The sequence below is a fragment of the Lactuca sativa genome, chromosome 8 (genome assembly GCF_002870075.4).
Source record: "Lactuca sativa cultivar Salinas chromosome 8, Lsat_Salinas_v11, whole genome shotgun sequence".
NCBI lineage: Eukaryota > Viridiplantae > Streptophyta > Magnoliopsida > Asterales > Asteraceae > Lactuca > Lactuca sativa.
Window position 1 is genome coordinate 173,968,356 of NC_056630.2, and position 8,417 is coordinate 173,976,772.

At 30.7% G+C, this 8,417-nt stretch overlaps 3 non-coding genes across 3 annotated transcripts; all 3 read right to left on the minus strand.

The window, feature by feature from the left end:
• Nucleotides 1-2,949: 2,949 nt before the first annotated feature.
• Nucleotides 2,950-3,021, minus strand: TRNAV-CAC (transfer RNA valine (anticodon CAC)). The gene has a single exon. It is a non-coding gene; the product is annotated as a tRNA-Val (tRNA).
• A 2,314-nt stretch (nt 3,022-5,335) lies between these two features.
• TRNAV-CAC (transfer RNA valine (anticodon CAC)) lies at nt 5,336-5,407 on the minus strand. Its single transcript has one exon. It is a non-coding gene; the product is annotated as a tRNA-Val (tRNA).
• Nucleotides 5,408-7,723: 2,316 nt separating this feature from the next.
• On the minus strand, nt 7,724-7,795 carry TRNAV-CAC (transfer RNA valine (anticodon CAC)). The gene has a single exon. It is a non-coding gene; the product is annotated as a tRNA-Val (tRNA).
• Nucleotides 7,796-8,417: the final 622 nt, after the last annotated feature.

The following is an 8,417-nucleotide window of genomic DNA, read 5'->3' on the forward strand; positions in this document are numbered from 1 at the left end:
CAAGAAATCAAGGGTTGATGTTGAACATTCTAAAATAAAAGAATAAAATAAAAAAAAACAATAAAAATAAAAATAATATGTATATGCATGTCACGAGAGCAATGCAAATAATTTTTGCCAAACTTAAACTTTTAATCGGTTTAGTAGATTAAAATTGAATAACATGATTAGAATGAAACTAATGTAAATAACGAATACCATACTAGTGAAAATTAAAAAACTATAACTTCAGAAAGATGAATAATACTATATTATGGGTCGTTATTTTTGTTGGTATATTGTTGTTTCTTGTCCCTCTCTTTTACCTTGTTCCTTTTATGTTGGGCATTTTAATAATATATGGCCGTTTCAAAAAAAAAAAATTTCAAAACCATCTTGGTTAATATTTATTTTGTTGTTCTTTTTATTGTTGTTGAATGATCGAATTTGTAATTTAGCCTAACTTTGGTATTGCTATCTTAAAGTTGCATTAACCGAAGGATGTTTTTTGGTGATTTTGCATAAACTTTGTTTCTATGGTGAAAAAAGCAAATTAAAAATATAATTGTAGAAGCTTCTTCGATTATCAGAGCCAGGTTTCGATCCTGGGACCTATGGGTTGTGGGCCCACCACGCTTCCGTTGCGCCACTCTAATTTGATGATTGTATTCTCCAATTTTTTACAAAGATCGTTCCAACCATCGCTATCATGCTCTATTTTTGTTTTGTTTGATGTTATCATTTTCGTTTCATCTTAGGTTATCCACAATAGTGCGATACCCACCGCCAACCGCTATAGTGATGCGCGACACCTCATCACCACAACCTATCACTATGACCGTAGGATGCCTAGCACCGAAACACAACTCCACATAGGTTCGCCTGATTAGTAGTTTAATTACTGAAAGTTTTATAATTTTTATTAAAAGAAAGTTACAAGAAATCAATAAAAGGGTTGATGTTGTACATTCTAAAATAAAAGAATAAAATAAAAAAAAACAATAAAAATAAAAATAATTTGTATATGCATGTCACGAGAGCAATGCAAATAATTTTTGCCAAACTTAAACTTTTAATCGGTTTAGTAGATTAAAATTGAATAACATGATTATAATGAAACTAATGTAAATGACGAATACCATACTAGTGACAATTAAAAAACTATAACTTTAGAAAGATGAGTAATATTCTATTGTGGGTCGTTATTTTTGTTGGTATATTGTTTTTTCTTGTCCCACTCTTTTACCTTGTTCCTTTTACGTTGAGAGTTTTAATAATAATGGCCCTTTCAAAAAAAAAATTCAAAATCATCTTGGTTAATATTTATTTTGCTGTTCTTTTTATTGTTGTTGAATGATCGAATTTGTAATTTAGCCTAACTTAGGTATTGCTATCTTCAAGTTGCATTAACCGAAGGACGTTTTTTGGTGATTTTGCATAAACTTTGTTTCTGTAGTGAAAAAAGCAAATTAAAAATATAATTGTAGAAGCTTCTTCGATTATCTGAACCTGGTTTCGATCCTGGGACCTATGGGTTATGGGCCCACCACGCTTCCGCCGCGCCACTCTGATTTGATGATTGTATTCTCAAATTTTTTACAAAGATCGCTAAATTTTAAAAAAGGAAGTGTTTCCAACATCAATATAGAGTTGCATGCTGGCCAATGACTCTATTATTGTCTTCACTGAATAAGAAAGATTCATTAACCACACATGAACTAAAATCCAAATTGTGAATTTATTTCAAATTTAATGTGTACACACCAATTTTACAAACAAAAAACATCTATATGAGTCATTTGACTTACGTCTTTCATCAAATCTTTCAAAAAGTTAATGGAACAATATTGTGCTAGATAAAGTAGCCATTTGGGATTATGAAACGCAACACATTTGTGTATATATTAGTTAATTTTTAAGGATCTTTTAGATGTTTTTGGTCCACTTTAATTTGGGTGATATTTAAGTGCGGTATAGATTAGTTGATTGAATGATTTAATTTATGATGTGTTTGTATGATTTAACTTAGTGTATAAGCTTTTGAATCCGATTTTCTAATGGACATTGGTTTTGCATAAATATAACTTTTATTGTGTTACTTGAGTTTGTTTTCTTAGTAGATTATGAAGGATATCCGATCTCCCGAGTTCATGTTCGCTCCAAGCATCGCTATCATGCTCTATTTTAGTTTTGTTTGATATTATCATTATCGTTTCATCTTAGGTCATCCACAATAGTGCAATAACCACCACCAACCGCTATAGTGATGCGCGTCACCTCATCACCACAACCTATCACTATGACCGTAGGATGCCTAGCACCGAAACACAACTCCACATAGGTTCGCCTGATTAGTAGTTTAATTACTGAAAGTTTTATAATTTTTATTAAAAGAAAGTTACAAGAAATCAATAAAAGGGTTGATGTTGAACATTCTAAAATAAAAGAATAAAAAAAAAAAAAACAATAAAAATAAAAATAATATGTATATGCATGTCACGAGAGCAATGCAAATAATTTTTGCCAAACTTAAACTTTTAATCGGTTTAGTAGATTAAAATTGAATAACATGATTAGAATGAAACTAATGTAAATAACGAATACCATACTAGTGAAAATTAAAAAACTATAACTTCAGAAAGATGAATAATACTATATTATGGGTCGTTATTTTTGTTGGTATATTGTTGTTTCTTGTCCCTCTCTTTTACCTTGTTCCTTTTATGTTGGGCATTTTAATAATATATGGCCGTTTCAAAAAAAAAAAAATTTCAAAACCATCTTGGTTAATATTTATTTTGTTGTTCTTTTTATTGTTGTTGAATGATCGAATTTGTAATTTAGCCTAACTTTGGTATTGCTATCTTAAAGTTGCATTAACCGAAGGATGTTTTTTGGTGATTTTGCATAAACTTTGTTTCTATGGTGAAAAAAGCAAATTAAAAATATAATTGTAGAAGCTTCTTCGATTATCAGAGCCAGGTTTCGATCCTGGGACCTATGGGTTGTGGGCCCACCACGCTTCCGTTGCGCCACTCTGATTTGATGATTGTATTCTCCAATTTTTTACAAAGATCGTTCCAACCATCGCTATCATGCTCTATTTTTGTTTTGTTTGATGTTATCATTTTCGTTTCATCTTAGGTTATCCACAATAGTGCGATACCCACCGCCAACCGCTATAGTGATGCGCGACACCTCATCACCACAACCTATCACTATGACCGTAGGATGCCTAGCACCGAAACACAACTCCACATAGGTTCGCCTGATTAGTAGTTTAATTACTGAAAGTTTTATAATTTTTATTAAAAGAAAGTTACAAGAAATCAATAAAAGGGTTGATGTTGTACATTCTAAAATAAAAGAATAAAATAAAAAAAAACAATAAAAATAAAAATAATTTGTATATGCATGTCACGAGAGCAATGCAAATAATTTTTGCCAAACTTAAACTTTTAATCGGTTTAGTAGATTAAAATTGAATAACATGATTATAATGAAACTAATGTAAATGACGAATACCATACTAGTGACAATTAAAAAACTATAACTTTAGAAAGATGAGTAATATTCTATTGTGGGTCGTTATTTTTGTTGGTATATTGTTTTTTCTTGTCCCACTCTTTTACCTTGTTCCTTTTACGTTGAGAGTTTTAATAATAATGGCCCTTTCAAAAAAAAAATTCAAAATCATCTTGGTTAATATTTATTTTGCTGTTCTTTTTATTGTTGTTGAATGATCGAATTTGTAATTTAGCCTAACTTAGGTATTGCTATCTTCAAGTTGCATTAACCGAAGGACGTTTTTTGGTGATTTTGCATAAACTTTGTTTCTGTAGTGAAAAAAGCAAATTAAAAATATAATTGTAGAAGCTTCTTCGATTATCTGAACCTGGTTTCGATCCTGGGACCTATGGGTTATGGGCCCACCACGCTTCCGCCGCGCCACTCTGATTTGATGATTGTATTCTCAAATTTTTTACAAAGATCGCTAAATTTTAAAAAAGGAAGTGTTTCCAACATCAATATAGAGTTGCATGCTGGCCAATGACTCTATTATTGTCTTCACTGAATAAGAAAGATTCATTAACCACACATGAACTAAAATCCAAATTGTGAATTTATTTCAAATTTAATGTGTACACACCAATTTTACAAACAAAAAACATCTATATGAGTCATTTGACTTACGTCTTTCATCAAATCTTTCAAAAAGTTAATGGAACAATATTGTGCTAGATAAAGTAGCCATTTGGGATTATGAAACGCAACACATTTGTGTATATATTAGTTAATTTTTAAGGATCTTTTAGATGTTTTTGGTCCACTTTAATTTGGGTGATATTTAAGTGCGGTATAGATTAGTTGATTGAATGATTTAATTTATGATGTGTTTGTATGATTTAACTTAGTGTATAAGCTTTTGAATCCGATTTTCTAATGGACATTGGTTTTGTATAAATATAACTTTTATTGTGTTACTTGAGTTTGTTTTCTTAGTAGATTATGAAGGATATCCGATCTCCCGAGTTCATGTTCGCTCCAAGCATCGCTACCATGCTCTATTTTAGTTTTGTTTGATATTATCATTATCGTTTCATCTTAGGTCATCCACAATAGTGCAATAACCACCACCAACCGCTATAGTGATGCGCGTCACCTCATCACCACAACCTATCACTATGACCGTAGGATGCCTAGCACCGAAACACAACTCCACATAGGTTCGCCTGATTAGTAGTTTAATTACTGAAAGTTTTATAATTTTTATTAAAAGAAAGTTACAAGAAATCAATAAAAGGGTTGATGTTGAACATTCTAAAATAAAAGAATAAAATAAAAAAAAACAATAAAAATAAAAATAATATGTATATGCATGTCACGAGAGCAATGCAAATAATTTTTGCCAAACTTAAACTTTTAATCGGTTTAGTAGATTAAAATTGAATAACATGATTAGAATGAAACTAATGTAAATAACGAATACCATACTAGTGAAAATTAAAAAACTATAACTTCAGAAAGATGAATAATACTATATTATGGGTCGTTATTTTTGTTGGTATATTGTTGTTTCTTGTCCCTCTCTTTTACCTTGTTCCTTTTATGTTGGGCATTTTAATAATATATGGCCGTTTCAAAAAAAAAAAAATTTCAAAACCATCTTGGTTAATATTTATTTTGTTGTTCTTTTTATTGTTGTTGAATGATCGAATTTGTAATTTAGCCTAACTTTGGTATTGCTATCTTAAAGTTGCATTAACCGAAGGATGTTTTTTGGTGATTTTGCATAAACTTTGTTTCTATGGTGAAAAAAGCAAATTAAAAATATAATTGTAGAAGCTTCTTCGATTATCAGAGCCAGGTTTCGATCCTGGGACCTATGGGTTGTGGGCCCACCACGCTTCCGTTGCGCCACTCTGATTTGATGATTGTATTCTCCAATTTTTTACAAAGATCGTTCCAACCATCGCTATCATGCTTTATTTTTGTTTTGTTTGATGTTATCATTTTCGTTTCATCTTAGGTTATCCACAATAGTGCGATACCCACCGCCAACCGCTATAGTGATGCGCGACACCTCATCACCACAACCTATCACTATGACCGTAGGATGCCTAGCACCGAAACACAACTCCACATAGGTTCGCCTGATTAGTAGTTTAATTACTGAAAGTTTTATAATTTTTATTAAAAGAAAGTTACAAGAAATCAATAAAAGGGTTGATGTTGTACATTCTAAAATAAAAGAATAAAATAAAAAAAAAAACAATAAAAATAAAAATAATTTGTATATGCATGTCACGAGAGCAATGCAAATAATTTTTGCCAAACTTAAACTTTTAATCGGTTTAGTAGATTAAAATTGAATAACATGATTATAATGAAACTAATGTAAATGACGAATACCATACTAGTGACAATTAAAAAACTATAACTTTAGAAAGATGAGTAATATTCTATTGTGGGTCGTTATTTTTGTTGGTATATTGTTTTTTCTTGTCCCACTCTTTTACCTTGTTCCTTTTACGTTGAGAGTTTTAATAATAATGGCCCTTTCAAAAAAAAAATTCAAAATCATCTTGGTTAATATTTATTTTGCTGTTCTTTTTATTGTTGTTGAATGATCGAATTTGTAATTTAGCCTAACTTAGGTATTGCTATCTTCAAGTTGCATTAACCGAAGGACGTTTTTTGGTGATTTTGCATAAACTTTGTTTCTGTAGTGAAAAAAGCAAATTAAAAATATAATTGTAGAAGCTTCTTCGATTATCTGAACCTGGTTTCGATCCTGGGACCTATGGGTTATGGGCCCACCACGCTTCCGCCGCGCCACTCTGATTTGATGATTGTATTCTCAAATTTTTTACAAAGATCGCTAAATTTTAAAAAAGGAAGTGTTTCCAACATCAATATAGAGTTGCATGCTGGCCAATGACTCTATTATTGTCTTCACTGAATAAGAAAGATTCATTAACCACACATGAACTAAAATCCAAATTGTGAATTTATTTCAAATTTAATGTGTACACACCAATTTTACAAACAAAAAACATCTATATGAGTCATTTGACTTACGTCTTTCATCAAATCTTTCAAAAAGTTAATGGAACAATATTGTGCTAGATAAAGTAGCCATTTGGGATTATGAAACGCAACACATTTGTGTATATATTAGTTAATTTTTAAGGATCTTTTAGATGTTTTTGGTCCACTTTAATTTGGGTGATATTTAAGTGCGGTATAGATTAGTTGATTGAATGATTTAATTTATGATGTGTTTGTATGATTTAACTTAGTGTATAAGCTTTTGAATCCGATTTTCTAATGGACATTGGTTTTGTATAAATATAACTTTTATTGTGTTACTTGAGTTTGTTTTCTTAGTAGATTATGAAGGATATCCGATCTCCCGAGTTCATGTTCGCTCCAAGCATCGCTATCATGCTCTATTTTAGTTTTGTTTGATATTATCATTATCGTTTCATCTTAGGTCATCCACAATAGTGCAATAACCACCACCAACCGCTATAGTGATGCGCGTCACCTCATCACCACAACCTATCACTATGACCGTAGGATGCCTAGCACCGAAACACAACTCCACATAGGTTCGCCTGATTAGTAGTTTAATTACTGAAAGTTTTATAATTTTTATTAAAAGAAAGTTACAAGAAATCAATAAAAGGGTTGATGTTGAACATTCTAAAATAAAAGAATAAAATAAAAAAAAACAATAAAAATAAAAATAATATGTATATGCATGTCACGAGAGCAATGCAAATAATTTTTGCCAAACTTAAACTTTTAATCGGTTTAGTAGATTAAAATTGAATAACATGATTAGAATGAAACTAATGTAAATAACGAATACCATACTAGTGAAAATTAAAAAACTATAACTTCAGAAAGATGAATAATACTATATTATGGGTCGTTATTTTTGTTGGTATATTGTTGTTTCTTGTCCCTCTCTTTTACCTTGTTCCTTTTATGTTGGGCATTTTAATAATATATGGCCGTTTCAAAAAAAAAAAAATTTCAAAACCATCTTGGTTAATATTTATTTTGTTGTTCTTTTTATTGTTGTTGAATGATCGAATTTGTAATTTAGCCTAACTTTGGTATTGCTATCTTAAAGTTGCATTAACCGAAGGATGTTTTTTGGTGATTTTGCATAAACTTTGTTTCTATGGTGAAAAAAGCAAATTAAAAATATAATTGTAGAAGCTTCTTCGATTATCAGAGCCAGGTTTCGATCCTGGGACCTATGGGTTGTGGGCCCACCACGCTTCCGTTGCGCCACTCTGATTTGATGATTGTATTCTCCAATTTTTTACAAAGATCGTTCCAACCATCGCTATCATGCTCTATTTTTGTTTTGTTTGATGTTATCATTTTCGTTTCATCTTAGGTTATCCACAATAGTGCGATACCCACCGCCAACCGCTATAGTGATGCGCGACACCTCATCACCACAACCTATCACTATGACCGTAGGATGCCTAGCACCGAAACACAACTCCACATAGGTTCGCCTGATTAGTAGTTTAATTACTGAAAGTTTTATAATTTTTATTAAAAGAAAGTTACAAGAAATCAATAAAAGGGTTGATGTTGTACATTCTAAAATAAAAGAATAAAATAAAAAAAAAAACAATAAAAATAAAAATAATTTGTATATGCATGTCACGAGAGCAATGCAAATAATTTTTGCCAAACTTAAACTTTTAATCGGTTTAGTAGATTAAAATTGAATAACATGATTATAATGAAACTAATGTAAATGACGAATACCATACTAGTGACAATTAAAAAACTATAACTTTAGAAAGATGAGTAATATTCTATTGTGGGTCGTTATTTTTGTTGGTATATTGTTTTTTCTTGTCCCACTCTTTTACCTTGTTCCTTTTACGTTGAGAGTTTTAATA